The sequence below is a fragment of the Anomaloglossus baeobatrachus genome, chromosome 2 (genome assembly GCF_048569485.1).
Source record: "Anomaloglossus baeobatrachus isolate aAnoBae1 chromosome 2, aAnoBae1.hap1, whole genome shotgun sequence".
Lineage (NCBI taxonomy): Eukaryota > Metazoa > Chordata > Amphibia > Anura > Aromobatidae > Anomaloglossus > Anomaloglossus baeobatrachus.
Genome location: NC_134354.1, coordinates 65,041,639 through 65,061,502, shown reverse-complemented (window position 1 = coordinate 65,061,502; position 19,864 = coordinate 65,041,639). Strand labels below are relative to the sequence as shown.

At 44.6% G+C, this 19,864-nt stretch overlaps 1 protein-coding gene across 1 annotated transcript in view; it reads right to left on the bottom strand.

The window, feature by feature from the left end:
- NRIP1 (nuclear receptor interacting protein 1) overlaps positions 1-1,395 on the bottom strand; it is a 119,542-nt gene extending 118,147 nt beyond the window's left edge. Inside the window, exon 1 of the mRNA XM_075335072.1 lies at positions 1,225-1,395. The gene's annotated coding sequence lies outside the window, so the exon portion shown is untranslated. The remainder of the gene's footprint in view (positions 1-1,224) is intronic.
- Positions 1,396-19,864: the final 18,469 nt, after the last annotated feature.

The window sequence follows — 19,864 nt, the reverse complement described above, 5'->3', positions numbered from 1 at the left end:
AGACGGGGAGCCCACCGGACGCAGTGGGGAGACGGGGAGCCCACCGGACGCAGTGGGGAGACGGGGAGCCCACCGGACGCAGTGGGGAGACGGGGAGCCCACCGGACGCAGTGGGGAGACGGGGAGCCCACCGGACGCAGTGGGGAGACGGGGAGCCCACCGGACGCAGTGGGGAGACGGGGAGCCCACCGGACGCAGTGGGGAGACGGGGAGCCCACCGGACGCAGTGGGGAGACGGGGAGCCCACCGGACGCAGTGGGGAGACGGGGAGCCCACCGGACGCAGTGGGGAGACGGGGAGCCCACCGGACGCAGTGGGGAGACGGGGAGCCCACCGGACGCAGTGGGGAGACGGGGAGCCCACCGGACGCAGTGGGGAGACGGGGAGCCCACCGGACGCAGTGGGGAGACGGGGAGCCCACCGGACGCAGTGGGGTGACGGGGAGCCCACCGGACGCAGTGGGGTGACGGGGAGCCCACCGGACGCAGTGGGGTGACGGGGAGCCCACCGGACGCAGTGGGGTGACGGGGAGCCCACCGGACGCAGTGGGGTGACGGGGAGCCCAACTGGGATAGTGAAGCGCCTCCCAGGGTAGTTGGGTTATGAAGATCCCCCCCAGGGGCAGTGAGGATTATTCCCCCCTGGTAGTGAGGGGCCCCCAGGGGTAGTTGGGTGGTGAGGATCCCCCCCAGGTGCAGTCAGGAGCCCCCCAGGGGCAGTGAGGATTATTCCCCCCAGGTAGTGAGGGGCCCCCAGGGGTAGTTGGGTGGTGAGGATCCCCCCCAGGTGCAGTCAGGAGCCCCCCAGGGGCAGTGAGGATTATTCCCCCCTGGTAGTGAGGAGCCCACAGCACACGTCCTTTCCAGTGTGTGCCTGATTCTGGGGGGCTGGGGCAGAGCCCCCTGTGCAGTGTCAGTGTGCCAGCTTCCCCAGCTCCGGCATTACCTCATTTCCATCAGCTCCTGAGTCAGAGGTGTAATCACACAGCCAGACACCCCCGTCTGCCCCCTGCTCCGCCACAGCCCTGCTGACCGGCGGGTACAGGGGGTCCAAGCTCCAGAGACCACCGGGCTGTTCCCGGCCTCCTGCTCCCAGCGGCTGAGCCAGACACAGGGCTGGATGAGAAGCAGAACAGTCGGGGCCATTTCCTTGTAACAATACAGCAGCAGCTACATGAGGAGAACGAGGATGAGGAGGGGAGCGGCGGCGGCGGCGGCTACTCACCCCACAGCCCGGGCCTCCGTGTCCACAAGTCCAGGGAGCAGCACAGCATCCACATTGTCCCCAAATCCCAGAGTGCGAGGAGCAGAGTCCTCCGGCCCCGCGTCTCCGCCTGTGTGTGGCTCAGGGCTCTGCTGCAATGTCTGAGTGTCCTCCTCCAGCTCCGCCGGCACCGCACACCCCGCACAGCCTCCCTCCCACCACAGCCATTCATCCACTCAGCCGGCGCTTAACCCTTCCACCCACACAGCACTGCTGTCACCGGAGCAGCCGCACTGCACTGCCAGCGTGTGTGCTGCCATCATCTGTGCTGCCATATCATGTGTGCTGCCATTACCTATGCTGCCTTCATGTGTGCTGCCATATCATGTGTGCTGCCATTACCTGTGCTGCCATCATGTGTGCTGCCATCATCTGTGCTGCCATATCATGTGTGCTGCCATTATCTATGCTGCCATCATCTGTGCTGCCAGATAATGTGTGCTGCCATTATCTGTGCTGCCATATCATGTTTGCTGCCATTATCTGTGCTGCCATATAATGTGTGCTGCCATCATCTGTACTGCCATCATCTATGCTGCCAGATAATGTGTGCTGCCATCACATGTGTGCTGCCATTATCTATGCTGCCATATAATGTGTGCTGCCATTATCTATGCTGCCATATAATGTGTGCTGCCATTATCTATGCTGCCATATAATGTGTGCTGCCATCGCATGTGTGCTGCCATTACCTATGCTGCCATCATGTGTGCTGCCATTGTCTATGCTGCCAGATAATGTGTGCTGCCATCATGTGTGCTGCCATCATCTGTGCTGCCATTATCTGTGCTGCCACCATATGTGCTGCCATTATCTGTGCTGCCACCATATGTGCTGCCATTATCTGTGCTGCCACCATATGTGCTGCCATTACATGTGTGCTGCCATCATCTGTGCTGCCTTTATCTATGTTGCCATCATCTGTGCTGCCAACCGGGGGGCACCCGAAAAATACTGGGGGGCCAGCTCACACCCATACATGCAGAAAGTAAGAATCACCCCCCCCCCCCGTCTCTTTCCAGGGCTGTCTCTTTCCAGGGCTGTCTCTTTGCCCTTCTTTCTCTTTGCCCGTCTGTCTCTTTGCCCGCCTGTCTCTTTGCCCACCTGTCTCTTTGCCAGTCTCTATTTCCAGGGCTGTCTCTTTCCAGGGCTGTCTCTTTCCAGGGCTGTCTCTTTCCAGGGCTGTCTCTTTGCCCTTCTTTCTCTTTGCCCGGTCTGTCTCTTTGCCCGTCTGTCTCTATCCAGGTCTGTCTCTTTCCAGGTCTGTCTCTTTCCAGGTCTGTCTCTTTGCCCAGTCTGTCTCTTTGCCCGGTCTGTCTCTTTGCCCGGTCTGTCTCTTTGCCCGTCTGTCTCTTTCCAGGGCTGTCTCTTTGCCCATCTGTCTCTTTGCCCGGTCTGTCTCTTTGCCCGGTCTGTCTCTTTGCCCGTCTGTCTCTATCCAGGTCTGTCTCTTTCCAGGTCTGTCTCTTTCCAGGTCTGTCTCTTTGCCCGGTCTGTCTCTTTGCCCGGTCTGTCTCTTTGCCCGTCTGACTCTTTGCCCGTCTGTCTCTTTCCAGGGCTGTCTCTTTGCCCAGTCTGTCTCTTTGCCTGTCTGTCTCTATCCAGGTCTGTCTCTATCCAGGTCTGTCTCTTTGCCCGGTCTGTCTCTTTGCCCGGTCTGTCTCTTTGCCCGGTCTGTCTCTTTGCCCGGTCTGTGTCTTTGCCCGGTCTGTCTCTTTGCCCGGTCTGTGTCTTTGCCCGGTCTGTGTCTTTGCCCGGTCTGTGTCTTTGCCAGTCTGTCTCTTTGCCAGTCTGTCTCTTTCCAGGGCTGTATCTTTCCAGGTCTGTCTTTTTGCTAGTCTGTCTCTGTCTGTCTCTTTGCCCGGCTGTTTCTGTCTGTGTCTCTGTCTCTCTCTATCCGTCTCCCCACCGACATCTTTTTACCTCACACATAAGCTTGTTATACTAACAGTTTATTTTGTTCCTATAGCAACCACTGACAGTTGCTATCAATAGCCTGCAGCTCCCACCTCCATTCAGTTTAATGGCTGCAGGATTTTTGTAGAGTAACTGGAAAGCACGGGGTTAAATTTTCCCGCCCAAACATAGTCTATGACGTTCCCTGAGTCACATGGGGCGTCTGTGTAAAATTTCGTGATTGTAAATGCGACGGTGCAAATTCCTTTAGCGGACATTCATACATACATACACACACACACAGACACTGAGCTTTATATATTAGATGTCACATTTATTAATCAATAAATCAAATATTTATCTATTTAATATCTACATGATGTTTATACATTTATCTCCTATCTCTTACAACCTTGCATATTTTAAGTCTATCTCCTCTATTTATCTATATATCTATCTGTCAATAGATCTGTTGATCGATATGTCCATCTCTTACAACAATATAGTTTTCAAATCTATCTCATATCTCTATCCCTCTATCTATCTATCCCTCTATCTATCTCTCTATCTATCTATCCCTCTATCTATCTATCCCTCTATCTATCTATCTATCTATCTATCTATCTATCTGTCTATCTATCCCTCTATCTATCTCTCTATCTATCTATCCCTCTATCTATCTATCTATCTATCTATCCCTCTATCTATCTATCTATCTATCTCTCTATCTATCTATCCCTCTATCTACCTCTCTATCTATCTATCTATCTATCTATCTATCTATCCCTCTATCTATCTATCTATCTATCTATCTATCTATCTGTCTATCTATCCCTCTATCTATCTCTCTATCTATCTATCCCTCTATCTATCTATCTATCTATCTATCCCTCTATCTATCTATCTATCTATCTCTCTATCTATCTATCCCTCTATCTACCTCTCTATCTATCTATCTATCTATCTATCTATCTATCCCTCTATCTATCTATCTATCTATCCCTCTATCTATCTATCTATCCCTCTATCTATCTATCTATCCCTCTATCTATCTCTCTATCTATCTATCCCTCTATCTATCTATCTATCTATCTATCTATCTATCTATCTGTCTATCTATCCCTCTATCTATCTCTCTATCTATCCCTCTATCTATCTATCTATCCCTCTATCTATCTATCTATCTATCCCTCTATCTATCTATCTATCTATCTATCTATCCCTCTATCTATCCCTCTATCTATCTATCTATCTATCTGTCTATCTATCCCTCTATCTATCTATCTATCTATCTATCCCTCTATCTATCTATCTATCTATCCCTCTATCTATCCCTCTATCTATCTATCTATCTATCTATCTATCTATCTATCCCTCTATCTATCCCTCTATCTATCTATCTATCTATCTATCTATCTATCTATCTATCTATCCCTCTATCTATCTATCTATCTATCTATCCCTCTATCTATCTATCCCTCTATCTATCTATCTATCTATCTATCTATCCCTATATCTATCTATCTATCTATCCCTCTATCTATCTATCTACAGTATCCATCTATCTATTCCTCTATCTATCTATCCCTCTATCTATCTCTCTATCCCTCTATCTATCTATCTATCTATCTATCCCTCTATCTATCTATCTATCCCTCTATCTATCTATCTACAGTATCCATCTATCTATCCCTCTATCTATCTATCTATCCCTCTATCTATCTATCTATCTATCTATCCCTCTATCTATCTGTCTATCTATCTATCTGTCTATCTATCTATCTATCTATCTATCCTTCTATCTATCTATCTATCCCTCTATCTATCTATCATCTATCTATCTATCCCTCTATCTATCTATCCCTCTATCTATCTATCTATCTATCTATCATCTATCTATCTATCTATCCCTCTATCTATCTATCCCTCTATCTATCTATCCCTCTATCTATCTATCTATCTATCTATCTATCTATCTATCTATCTATCTATCATCTATCTATCTATCTATCCCTCTATCTATCTATCATCTATCTATCTATCCCTCTATCTATCTATCCCTCTATCTATCTATCTATCTATCTATCTATCTATCCCTCTATCTATCTGTCTATCTATCTATCTGTCTATCTATCTATCTATCTATCCTTCTATCTATCTATCTATCCCTCTATCTATCTATCATCTATCTATCTATCCCTCTATCTATCTATCCCTCTATCTATCTATCTATCTATCTATCATCTATCTATCTATCTATCCCTCTATCTATCTATCGTGATTACAATAGAAAATCTCCACGAGACTATGCTGTGAGTACAGGACTTTCCAGAACAAACCTCCAATTGTAAATAGATATAAAATGTGAAAAAGAAGGCAGCTCTCTGATGGAGGATGGAAGGAAGAGGTGGACCTTAGGCAGCCCATGTGGCAACTTTCAATTTACAGAATCTTCTAGGATTCCACTTTAGAATCATAGAATCATAGACTATTAGAGTTGGAATGGACCTCCTGGATCATCTGGTCCAACCCCCTGCTCAAAACAGGATTCACTAAATCATCCCAGACAGATGTCCGTCCAACCTCTTTTTAAAGACTTCCATTGAAGGAGAACTCACCACCTCTCATGGCCGCCTGTTCCACTTGTTGATCACCCTCACCATAGAAAGGTTCTGTGCACCGATACATTGCCACACGGGCTACCAAAGGTCCACTTCTTCCTTCCATCCTCCATAGGAGTGCTGCCTTTTTATCCATCTATCCAGCTTTATTTTCTTTCAGCACTTTCTACAGTTCAGCAGCTTTTAGTCATTGCCCCTGGGGCACATATTTACCATGTCTAATTGAAGGGAATGAGGGTCTCTTCTAATTCTTGCCTAAAGCCCCAGAGCGGCCATTGTATATACATGTGATGGTGGGACTGGCCGATTTATTAGAGATATATGGCCCCTGTCAACAGTCACCCATGAAGATAACACTGGTGCCCGAGGCCCCTACAATACAGACCCTACTACAATACAAACCCCCCCTACAATACAGACCCCACTACAATACAGACCCCCACTACAATACAGACCTCACTACATTAGAGACCCCACTACAATATAGAGCACACTACAATACAGACCCCACTACAATACAGAACCTACTACAATACAGACCAAAGTACAATACAGACCCCACTACAATACAGACCCCCCAATACAATACAGACCCAAGTACAATACAGACTCCACTACAATACAGACCCCACTACAATACAGACCCAGGTAAAACACAGACCCCAATACAATACAGACCCCACTACAATACAGGCCCCCCACTACAATACAGACCCAAGTAGAATACAGACCCCACTAAAATACAGACCCCACTACAATACAGACCCTACAATACAGACCCCACTACAATACAGACGCAAGTACAATACAGACCCCACTAAAATACAGACCCAAGTACAATACAGACCCTACAATACAGACCCCACTACAATACAGACGCAAGTACAATACAGACCCCACTAAAATACAGACCCACGTAAAACACAGACCCCACTACATTACAGACCCCACTACAATACAGACCCCACTATTACTATATCCTCCTGATATAAGCAGTGTCTCGCAAATGCTGTCACCAAAACATATTCTATCTTCCATGCTGCATTATAGATATAATTATTTTTTTCATAATTTTGTTTACATTAAATAATAATTCAAACCTAATTCTGAATAACTGACAAAAGTGCATATCCCTGTGCAGCATCAGCAGGCAATAGAGTGCTATACTTCATTCCTGAGCTTCTTCCTATACATTTCTCCACCATATAGAGTTTCCTATTCCCGCCTGTTAATCCGGAATCTTTGATAACTTGGACATCCCATTCACTCTCTGCCGGATTAGAGGATGTTTCCTGTCCCATACTATTTTATAATTATGGACACATTATGACTTCATCACACATCATCCGTCCTTATAACTGGGAACAGCAGACTTTTGGCTCCGTCACCATTCCCACATATGGCCCCAGGCTCAGGGAATAGGGCCGTCAGACCTTACAGCAAAGCAGCAGGGTTCTGTCAAGCACAAACTGGCTCATTCTCAGTCAGTGACAAGGCCCCAGAGATGTCTCCAAGCAAGTAGAAAGCTATAAATCTGTGACCTGTATCAGGGGTAAGACAGGGGCTGAATAGTGTGTGGTGTCAGCATCAATCACCTCCCACTCCCCCAGCAGCAGGGCAGGAGAGTGCGCAGGATGGTGGCAGAGCATTATTAAATGTAAGCACCGCCAGGACATGCCCACAGTCAAAATGGCTGCAGGGCATCTTCTTGTTGCCTGTAGGGGATATATGTTTAGCTCAGATCAGAGCCGGGTACTCAAGTCCAGTAAACAGGATGTACAATTCCATGTAAAGTAATAATATGTATATATAAGAGCAGACATACCATTGGTACAACCTGTGCAGCTGCCCCAAGGGCCAAAAGGATACAGGGGCCCATTTCCACATCAAATATACAATATATATATATATATATATATATATATATATATAGTACAGACCAAAAGTTTGGACACACCTTCTCATCTCTAGATCAACTATTAAGAGGAAAATTTGTGCAGCAGCCTTCATGGTAAAATAGCTGCTAGGAAACCACTGCTATGGACAGACAACAAGCAGAAGAGACTTGTTTGGGCTAAAGAACACAAGGAATGGGCATTAGACCAGTGGAAATCTGTGCTTTGGTCTGATGAGTCCAAATTTGAGTTCTTTGGATCCAACCACCGTGTCTTTGTAGAAAAGGTGAACGGATGGACTCTACATGGCTGGTTCCCACCGTGAAGCATGGAGGAGGAGGTGAGATGGTGTGGGGGGTCTTTGCTGGTGACATTGTTGGGGATTTATTCAAAATTGAAGGCATACTGAACCAGCATGGCTACCACAGCATCTTTCAGCGGCGTGCTATTCCATCCGGTTTGCGTTTAGTTGGACAATCATTTATTTTTCAACAGGACAATGACCCCAAACACACCTCCAGGCTGTGTAAGGGCTATTTGACTAAGAAGAAAAGTGATGGGGTGCTATGCTAGATGACCTGGCCTCCACAGTCACCAGACCTGAACCCAATCGAGATGGTTTGGGGTGAGCTGGACCGCAGAGGGAAGGCAAAAGGGCCAACAAGTGCTAAGCATCTCTGGGAACTCCTTCAAGACTGTTGGAAGACCATTTCCGGTGACTACCTCTTGCAGCTCATCAAGAGAATGCCAACAGTGTGCAAAGTAGTAATGAAAGCAAAAGGTGGCTACTTTGAAGAACCTAGAATATAAGACATATTTTCAGTTGTTTCACACTGTTTTAAGTATTTCATTCCACATGTGTTAATTCATAGTTTTGATGCCTTCAATGTGAATCTACAATTTTTAGAGTCATGAAAATAAAGAAAACTCTTTGAATGAGAAGGTGTGTCCAAACTTTTGGTTTGTACTGTATATGTATATATATATATATATATATATATATATATATATATATATATATATATATATATATATAGTATATACGCTACAGTTCAAAAGTTTGGGGTCACCCAGACAATTTTGTCTTTTCCATGAAAAATCATACTTTTATTTATCAAATGAGTTGCATAATGAATCTAATATATAAAGCTGAGTGTATGTACAGTGCCTACAAGTAGTCTTCAACCCCCTACAGATTTAGCAGGTTTGATAAGATGCAAATAAGTTAGAGCCTGCAAACTTCAAACAAGAGCAGGATTTATTAGCCCATAGTAAAAACGCATCCCTACACATTACACACGCTTGTCAAGTCAATAAATAAAAAAAAAAAAAGGGTGCCCAATGCATACGTCACAGAACACATGATCTAAAGGATCGCACACAAAATTGATCAATTTAACATAGGCTACTAACGCACGTGTGACAGCAAATGAACGACCTACGTGCAATCTCATTAGATCGCATATGCGACCTGGGCGTGTCACATCGCATACGAGATCGCATCCCTAATTGTAAGGTGTAAAGCTGGCTTTACAAACCAACAAGTTATGTTGCTTAGTTAAATTTTAATAAATTTTCAACATAAAAGTGTGGTTCAATTATTATTCAACCCCTAGGTTTAATATTTTGTGGAATAACCCTTGTTTGCAATTACAGCTAATAATCGTCTTTTATAAGACCTGATCAGGCTGGCACAGGTCTCTGGAGTTATCTTGGCCCACTCCTCCATGCAGATCTTCTCCAAGTTATCTAGGATCTTTGGGTGTCTCATGTGGACTTTAATCTTGAGCTCCTTCCACAAGTTTTCAATTGGGTTAAGGTCAGGAGACTGACTAAGCCACTGCAACACCTTGATTTTTTCCCTCTTGAACCAGGCCTTGGTTTTCTTGGCTGTGTGCTTTGGGTCGTTGTCTTGTTGGAAGATGAAATGACGACCCATCTTAAGATCCTTGATGGAGGAGCGGAGGTTCTTGGCCAAAATCTCCAGGTAGGCCGTGCTATCCATCTTCCCATGGATGCAGACCAGATGGCCAGGCCCCTTGGCTGAGAAACAGCCCCACAGCATGATGCTGCCACCACCATGCTTGACTGTAGGGATGGTATTCTTGGGGTCGTATGCAGTGCCATCCAGTCTCCAAACGTCACGTGTGTGGTTGGCACCAAAGATCTCGATCTTGGTCTCATCAGACCAGAGAACCTTGAACCAGTCTGTCTCAGAGTCCTCCAAGTGATCATGAGCAAACTGTAGACGAGCCTTGACATGACGCTTTGAAAGTAAAGTTACCTTACGGGCTCGTCTTGAACGGAGACCATTGCGGTGGAGTACGTTACTTATGGTATTGACTGAAACCAATGTCCCCACTGCCATGAGATCTTCCCGGAGCTCCTTCCTTGTTGTCCTTGGGTAGCCTTGACTCTTTGGACAAGCCTGGCCTCGGCACGGGTGGAAACTTTCAAAGGCTGTCCAGGCCGTGGAAGGCTAACAGTAGTTCCATAAGCCTTCCACTTCCGGATGATGCTCCCAACAGTGGAGACAGGTAGGCCCAACTCCTTGGAAAGGGTTTTGTACCCCTTGCCAGCCTTGTGACCCTCCACGATCTTGTCTCTGATGGCCTTGGAATGCTCCTTTGTCTTTCCCATGTTGACCAAGTATGAGTGCTGTTCACAAGTTTGGGGAGGGTCTTAATTAGTCAGAAAAGGCTGGAAAAAGAGATAATTGATCCAAACATGTGAAGCTCATTGTTCTTTGTGCCTGAAATACTTCTTAATACTTTAGGGGAACCAAACAGAAATCTTGTGGTTTGAGGGGTTGAATAATAAATGACCCTCTGAATAAACTTTTCACAATTTAAAAAAAAAATAAAAAAAGAAATAACATTCTTTTTTGCTGCAGTGCATTTCACACTTCCAGGCTGATATACAGTCCAAATGTCACAATGCCAAGTTAATTCCGAATGTGTAAACCTGCTAAATCTGCAGGGGGTTGAATACTACTTGTAGGCACTGTATGTGTGTGTGTGTGTGTGTGTGTGTGTGTGTGTGTGTGTGTGTGTGTGTGTATGTCCGCTAAAGGAATCCGCACAGTCGCATTTACAATCACGAAATTTTGCACAGACACTCCATGTGACTCAGGGAACGTCATAGACTATGTTTGGGCGGGAAAATTTAACCCCGCACTTTACAATTACTCTCCAAAAATCCTGCTTCCATTAAACTAAATGGAGCTGGGAGCTGCAGGCTATTGATAGCAACTGTCAGTGGTTGCTATAGGAACAAAATAAACTGTTAGTATAAGAAGCTTATGTGTGAGGTAATAAGATGTCGGTGGGGAGACGGATAAAGAGAGACAGACACAGACAGAGACAGACGGGGAAAGAGACAGACAGAGACAGCCGGAGAAAGAGACAGCTGGGGAAAGAGACAGCCGGGGAAAGAGACAGCCGGGGAAAGAGACAGCCGGGGAAAGAGACAGCCGGGGAAAGAGACAGACGAGGAAAGAGACAGCTGGGGAAAGAGACAGCCGGGGAAAGAGACAGCCGGGGAAAGAGACAGACGAGGAAAGAGACAGCCGGGGAAAGAGACAGCCCGGGAAAGAGACAGCCCGGGAAAGAGACAGCCGGGCAAGGAGACAGACCTGGAAAGAGACAGACCTTGAAAGAGACAGGCGGGCAAAGAGACAGATGGGGAAAGAGAGAGACAGAAAGACACACATAGAGACAGAACAGAGATAGAGAGAGACAGACGGATACAGAGATTGAGACAGACTGATACAAATACAGACAGAGACATAGACACAGACAGACAAGGAAAGAGACATGCAGAGAGACAGACAGACAGCGACACATAGACAGAGACTGGGAGAGAGACAGAGAGACAGTTACTATCCCGGGCAACGTCCGGGTACTACAGCTAGTAGAAAATCTAGTCCAGACAATGACGAGGTTAGAAATAATGATTTTTACTTGAAATAATTTTCTCCTTCAGACTTTGCTTTCGTCACAGAATGCTCTCTTTGCAGCAATTCCAGCTTTGCAGACCTTTGGCATTCTAGCTGTTAATTTGCCAAAGTAATCTGGAGATATTTCACCCCATGCTTCCCCCCCTCCCACAAGTTGGATTGGCTTGATGGGCACTTTTTGCGTCCCATACAGTCAAGCTGCTCCCACAACAGCTCTATAGGGTTGAGATCTGGTGACTGGTCTGGCCACTCCATTACAGATAAAATACCAGCTGCCTGCTTCTTTCCTAAATAGTTCATGTATAATTTGGAGGTGTGATTTGGGTCATTGTCCTGTTGTAGGATGAAATTGGCTCCAATCAAGCGCTGTCCACAGGGTATGGCATGGCATTGCAAAATGGAGTGATAGCCTTCCTTATTCAAGATCCCTTTTCCATTGTACAAATCTCCCACTTTACCAGCACCAAAGCAACCCCAGACCATCACATTACCTCCACCATGCTTGACAGATGGCGTCAGGCACTCTTCCAGCATCTTTTCAGTAGTTCTGTGTCTCACAAATGTTCTTCTGTGTGATCCAAACGCCTTAAACTTCGATTCGTCTGTCCATAACACTTTTTTCCAATCTTCCTCTCTCTAATGTCTGTGTTCTTTTGACCATATTAATCTTTTCATTTTATTAGCCAGTCTCAGATATGGCTTTTTCTTTGCCACTCTGCCCTGAAGGCCAGAATCCCGAAGTCGCCTCTTCACTGTAGACGTTGACACTGGCGTTTTGCGGGTACTATATAATGAAGCTGCCAGTTGAGGACCTGTGAGGAGATCTCTCAAACTAGTGAATCTAATGTACTGGTCTTGTTGCTCAGTTGTGCAGCGCGGCCTCCCACTTCTCTTTCTACTCTGGTTAGAGCCTGTTTGTGCTCTCCTCTGAAGGGAGTAGTACACACCATTGTAGGAAATCGTCAGTTTCTTGGCAATTTCTCGCATGGAATATCCTTCATTTCTAAGAACAAGAATAGACTCGAGTTTCACATTAAAGTTCTCTTTTTCTGTACATTATGAGAGTTTAATGGGACCAACAAATGTAATAAATAAATACATTTCTCATTCTGGAGATACCAAATAATCCATGATTAAGACCGCAAGGTTGAAACGCGTAGGATAGTCCTGTGTTTCACTGTGTGTCCCCAGCTTCTTTGCGTGTTGTATCCTGTTTTTAATGGATTTAATAAAATTTCAGTTTTACTACAACCTCTCCTTCTTCTGATGCTGGATATTTTCCTCTCCATGACTGTGTTTCTCCGCCCGGGCCAGGGCGTTCCGTGCATCGGTGGTGGATCCTAGAGTCAAGAGAGGTGAGCTGAACACTTTCTTTTTCTTACAACAAATGTAATGCTCCAGATTCTCAACTAGCGCAAGGGAAGGTCAGTTTTATAGCTTCTCTAATCAGCAAAACTATTTTCAGCTGTGCTAACATTCTTGCACAAGTTTTTTCAAGGGATTTCTAAATATCCATTAGCCTTCTAACACAGTTAGCAAACACAATGTACCATTAGAACACTGGAGTGGAGGTTGTTGGAAATGGGCTTCTATACACCTATGAAGATATTACTTTCACAACCAGATGTTTGCAACTAGAATAGTCATTTACCACATTAACAATACAATACAACGGAATACAAGTCTTTGCAAAGTGTTTGAAACATCTAATATCATCCAAAAGTTACATTTATTTTCTGGTTTTGTTGATTTGTCATCCGCAGATTGATGTATTGTGGATTCTTCCCATAGACAACAATGGGCGGCTAATATCTGCAAAAAAATACAAAACACAGCAAAGATCGCCAAGGCTCTGCTGAGGGTCCACAGCAAAATCCACAAGTAAAGACCTTAAAATATAACTTTGATTTTAAGAAAAAACCTCTGCCGGTGATTTCTCTACGCCAGTCCCTGTACATGCAGGCCTCCTATAATGTTGAACTGTTATTTTTAAATAATTAAAGGGGTTGTTCAAGTTTTTTTTTTACTTATGTGCATATATTGGGGGCTAAAAATCATTCTGGCAACTGGGTTTCACTTAATATTCAAGTGTGCAGGAAAGCGAAACCACACAGTACATTTCAGTTATGATTTATGGCATAAATTATAGTGACTCTATTGGTGTTTAGGCCACGCCCTCCTGCTAGGCCCGCCCACTTCCAGAAACATATCAGACCTGATGTAAAAATACTAGGGATGATCGAATACCTCAAATATTCGGCTTCGTGAATATTAGAAGAATAGGTCGCCGCTATGCGAATATTCAATGCGTAATGTAAGACTATGGGAAGCCCGAATAGTTCCGAATAGTTGTTATTCGGATTTCCCATAGACTTACATTGTACATCGAATATTCACAAATAGTCGAATAGCGACGACCTATTCAGCAAATATTCGCGAAGCCGAATATTTGAGGTATTCGATCATCCCTAAAAAATACCGATATGTGCATTTTGATTTTTTTGCTACTACATGTTGTGAAAATTGCTGGTATTTTTATGCTAGTGTTGGGGGGGTAACCTGTGTAATAAACGTCCCCCAATGTTTTATTATTCTATATGCTCTTTTATTTTGCAATAAAAGCTTTGATCTTATTTTTTTGGCAAATTTATTATGGCCTTTAGACCATATGTATAATAGTATTTTCAGTCCTTGTTATTTTGGGGGGTCGCTCCACAACGTTGGCATGGCTTATATTAAGCAGATGCTTTTGGTTAATTTATCTGCTTTTTTGAAATGTTGCTCCATTTTTGAGAATAGTATGTCTATATACTAGTGTAAGGCCGAAGTCACACTTGTGAGAGACTCGTGCATTACCAGGACCTGACACGGCCGCACACTTTCCCTTTTTATGTATGTCATTTAATAAAGATATTATTTTATCCTCATCCCTTGCCTGAATCTGTCACGCAGTGACTACCGGGGTTCTGCTATGTGTTAGAGAACTCCTGGCAAGCGCCGCAACACAGGGTACACTGGAGACACGTTACAATGGTAGGCAATGGTGCAGGAACACCTCCTGACACTCACCAGAGACTGATCTCTGCACTCAAAACATCCCTATACGGGTCCTTCCCCCCCATCAGTGATCATGTGCCTAGGCCCTTGCTGCTCTTAAACTCACCCTGGCTAGTGAGAGCCAGTGAGACGCTAGTCTTGCCACGGCAATAAGACAACATGAGAGAGGTAAGACAAACAGGGGAAAAAGATACAACAAATAAAACTCCAGCAGGAACTTCCCAGCTGCAACTGAAGTGACACCACAGCTTTCTTCAGAGACTGGTTCCTTCCAAATGGACAGCAATAGAAATGAGCTATAGCCGGCATAGGAAGGAGTGAGGAGCGGATATTTATAGCAGAAGGGGGTGGCTGCAGCTGAGGTTACAACTACGTGTGAAATCACTGCAGGAAGATATTAACCTTATCCCCCTCAGTGCTGGATGGAATTAAATATACTCCAATTTAGGGTAACGACGAGCGGGCGATTCACAATGTGACCTTTTGATCCCAGATCCCCCCAGAGATCACATCAGGCTGTGACAGAATCTCTTTGTAGCCTATGGATTATTTTAACATCCCATGGTTTTGGTATATAAAATATATCGGTAATATAAAAATCTGTATTCACTGAAGACAGATTTTACCGAGGAGCTGAGAATGTCCAGAAGGAGAAAGAAGCAGATTTGTCTGATAAGATACAGTGCCTACAAGAAGTATTCAACCCCCTGCAGATTTAGCAGGTTTGATAAGATGCAAATACGTTAGAGCCTGCAAACTTCAAACAAGAGCAGGATTTATTAACAGATGCATAAATCTTACAAACCAACAAGTTATGTTGCTCAGTTAAATTTTAATACATTTTCAACATAAAAGTGTGGGTCAATTATTATTCAACCCCTAGGTTTAATATTTTGTGGAATAACCCTTGTTTGCAATTACAGCTAATAATCGTCTTTTATAAGACCTGATCAGGCTGGCACAGGTCTCTGGAGTTATCTTGGCCCACTCCTCCATGCAGATCTTCTCCAAGTTATCTAGGTTCTTTGGGTGTCTCATGTGGACTTTAATCTTGAGCTCCTTCCACAAGTTTTCAATTGGGTTAAGGTCAGGAGACTGACTAGGCCACTGCAACACCTTGATTTTTTCCCTCTTGAACCAGGCCTTGGTTTTCTTGGCTGTGTGCTTTGGGTCGTTGTCTTGTTGGAAGATGAAATGACGACCCATCTTAAGATCCTTGATGGAGGAGCGGAGGTTCTTGGCCAAAATCTCCAGGTAGGCCGTGCTATCCATCTTCCCATGGATGCGGACCAGATGCCCAGGCCCCTTGGCTGAGAAACATCCCCACAGCATGATGCTGCCACCACGATGCTTGACTGTAGGGATGGTATTCTAGGGGTCGTATGCAGTGCCATCCAGTCTCCAAACGTCACGTGTGTGGTTGGCACCAAAGATCTCGATCTTGGTCTCATCAGACCAGAGAACCTTGAACCAGTCTGTCTCAGAGTTCTCCAAGTGATCATGAGCAAACTGTAGACGAGCCTTGACATGACGCTTTGAAAGTAAAGGTACCTTACGGGCTCGTCTGAAATGGAGACCATTGCGGTGGAGTACGTTACTTATGGTATTGACTGAAACCAATGTCCCCACTGCCATGAGATCTTCCCGGAGCTCCTTCCTTGTTGTCCTTGGGTTAGCCTTGACTCTTCGCTCAAGCCTGGCCTCGGCACGGGTGGAAACTTTCAAAGGCTGTCCAGGCCGTGGAAGGCTAACAGTAGTTCCATAAGCCTTCCACTTCCGGATGATGCTCCCAACAGTGGCGACAGGTAGGCCCAACTCCTTGGAAAGGGTTTTGTACCCCTTGCCAGCCTTGTGACCCTCCACGATCTTGTCTCTGATGGCCTTGGAAAGCTCCTTTGTCTTTCCCATGTTGACCAAGTATGAGTGCTGTTCACAAGTTTGGGGAGGGTCTTAATTAGTCAGAAAAGGCTGGAAAAAGAGATAATTAATCCAAATATGTGAAGCTCATTGTTCTTTGTGCCTGAAATGCTTCTTAATACTTTAGGGGAACCAAACAGAATTCTTGTGGTTTGAGGGGTTGAATAATAAATGACCCTCTGAATAAACTTTTCACAATTAAAAAAAAAAATAAAAAAAGAAATAACATTCTTTTTTGCTGCAGTGCATTTCACACTTCCAGGCTGATCTACAGTCCAAATGTCACAATGCCAAGTCAATTCCGAATGTGTAAACCTGCTAAATCTGCAGGGGGTTGAATACTACTTGTAAGCACTGTATATTACATAGATGCTTATTTTCATGTGCACCATTGATTTATGAAATAAAAATTAAAACGACAGCTATTTTTTAAATATCAATGGGGGCACTTACTTTTTTGGGGCAGATACTTCACACTGTGCAAGGAGCGATTCCGATCTGTACCCAGTTAATTTTGATGAACTGAATAAATGCAGAAGGCAATTCATTGAAAGTGGCCACATTTCCACGTCCGGGCGAGTACATAGTGTACTGGCATTGTATTTGGAAAAGATGAAGGAGCAGCGAGGTGACGTTGCCGCTTGTATTACAATTCCTCGGTGCTCATGTACAATATGCCGTGTACGAGCTTCGCCGTCTGCCTCAGAGCAGTAGGGATTCAGACTGTCCTGAGATTTTCCAGGTCTCTGCCAAGTCTCCACAATCTGTGCCGGTCCCTCGGTGAGGTCACTGCTTCTTATTTACAGGAAAACACAAGTAGCTGATATTTTCTCTTAAGTGCTTTGTATAACATATGGATATGATTTATTCTCTAAATTATTGCAAATCCTCTTTTCTGTGAAGCCATAAATCCCATAGGCAAAAAGTAACAAAAAAAACCCATATATACAGTATATATATTTCTGGCGAAATGTATGAGCTTGGTTGTAGGTCACATGCTTAGGGCAATGTTGTCCAAGCTGGAAAATAAGTAGCTTGTGTTTGTAACCATGATAGATCAGTGCTCATGAGACTCACCACTACCTTGTAAAAGCCGCGATGTTTTCAAGACGTGAGAAGTAGTGATGTGATGGGTTTAATTCATTTTGTGCAGGTACATTGTTGCCTACCAGGAGATTAGATGGCACCAAGATACGTTATGGGGATCCGACATAAGTAGTGTGATTCTCCGAGCAATGTTCTGCTCTAAAGACTAGGGTTCTGGCATTCATGTGGACCTAACACATAGGTATAACTAGGAGTGCAGCTCCGGAGGAGGCAAAACTTCTAAGTGGACCTCTAACCGGGCGACCGTATTTACTGTTATAGCGGAGATCATAAATAGTGGGTACAAGGGAACCTCAGCAGTTATTACCACTATATGGTGACCATATAGTGGTAGATATCAGTCCTGTGGCACATAAAAAAAATACAGTACAGTTATATATAGTGTCTCCCTGCTCTACTATAGAGTTTAACACAACCTTATAGGTAAGGGTGGTGGTTACCCTGGGAGAGCTCCTCTGAGTAGGGAGAACAGGGTGTCTGAGCTCTTTGTCTTGCACCAACCTAAACATTGACTGATGAACCAAGTCCCTTGCTAAAAGTGGTATTCCGAAATGGCGCCCAGTGTCACACCCCCAGAAATGCGCATCGGGGTGGAGACCACAGGGTCTCGTGGACTGCGGCATTCACTGATCAGGTATACTTACTTTTCTTGTGTTCTCTGCAATTCGAGACTAGTGACAGGATCAGGACTAGAGTCTTTCATTGTCATCTGAGACTCTACATATTAAACAAGTTTTCTGTCTTTGGGTTTGGCAAGGGTTAATGTCAGTTTTCCTTATCAGCAGCTTCTGACTCCAGGTGTTTTCGGTTTGGGACCACTCCCAGTTCGTTTGTATACCCTCTGCTTCAAGCAGAGGGTGCCGATTATTCTTTGATCGCATTTGAATGCTTGGCCTGGAGGTGGAAGAAGCTGCCTGAGCCATTGCTGTTAGTTGCGGTGTAGGCTGCAGTACTGGTGCCTAACTGCAGCCTAGTTGTTAAAGTTAGTCTGTTGTTGTTTTCCCCCTTGACCTGCAGCGGTGGGACTACTAGTGATCCTTACCTTCCCACTCACTAGCCAGGGATTACTGCAGGGTCTCTCAGGATTTCAGTATCCTGCTCGGCAACAGGGGAGGAACCTGTATAGGGACAGGTTTGGAGAGTAGGGTACAGCAGCAGGTAAGTGAAGGAGGTGTCCATCTTCCCACTAGCTGCCCACTAGCATCAGGGGCCCACCATTGTTAATGTGTCCCCGGTGTACCCCTTGTTTGTCTTGGTAAAACCCTTGTCTGTTGTTTTACCTCATGCCAAACCTTCCCTAAGTCCATGCCGTGACACTTACATTCCCATACTTAAACTAGATTGTTTTCAGTTTCTTGTTACTTGATAAGCGTTTATATCATGTAGCAGGTACAATATCTGGACATATGTGCCAAGAAAGAGAAATCACCATCTAGGATGTTCCGGCTTGGCTGTCTTTATATGTGGCAGCAGCCTTGTATCAAGAAATTAGCCATTACTATTTGATCATCATCACTTGCACTTTATTGTAGGTATATTTATTGTTGTGCACTAATATATAGACTAATCTCTCTGTGGCCGTCCAGGACAGCGTACCTAGAAAAGTAACGCTTTTATTATTATACTACCTGTACATTAATGTATTAAAACTAAGCATCTATTGTGTTGATTTAGCCATTCTCATCTTATTGGCTCTCCCCGTGTCTCTTGTATATGCGGATCCTTTCTCCCACCCTGATTATTTATAACATGGTCATTTATAAATAAATATATCTATTCACTCAACTTTTTGAGCCATCTCTTTGTTCTTTGACGGTTGCTCTATATATATATATATATATATATATATATATATATATATACACACACACACCGACCGGTCCCTCAGGCCACCACATCCATCCTAGTGTGTATCCACTAATATACCATATCTGTATATCATTTGATATTAGTTTGAATACTTCAGAGTGTGATTACACGTCTCTCATTTCGATCTTTGCTCTCAGATGAGGTGGCAAAAAACTGGTGAGAGATTCCTTTTAAGGAAGAAGACAAGATACTTGGCCTCCTGATTCCCCAACTCTCAATCCAGTCAATCCGTTGGATATACTAGAAAAACAAGTCCGATCCATGGAAGCTCAAGCCCACAA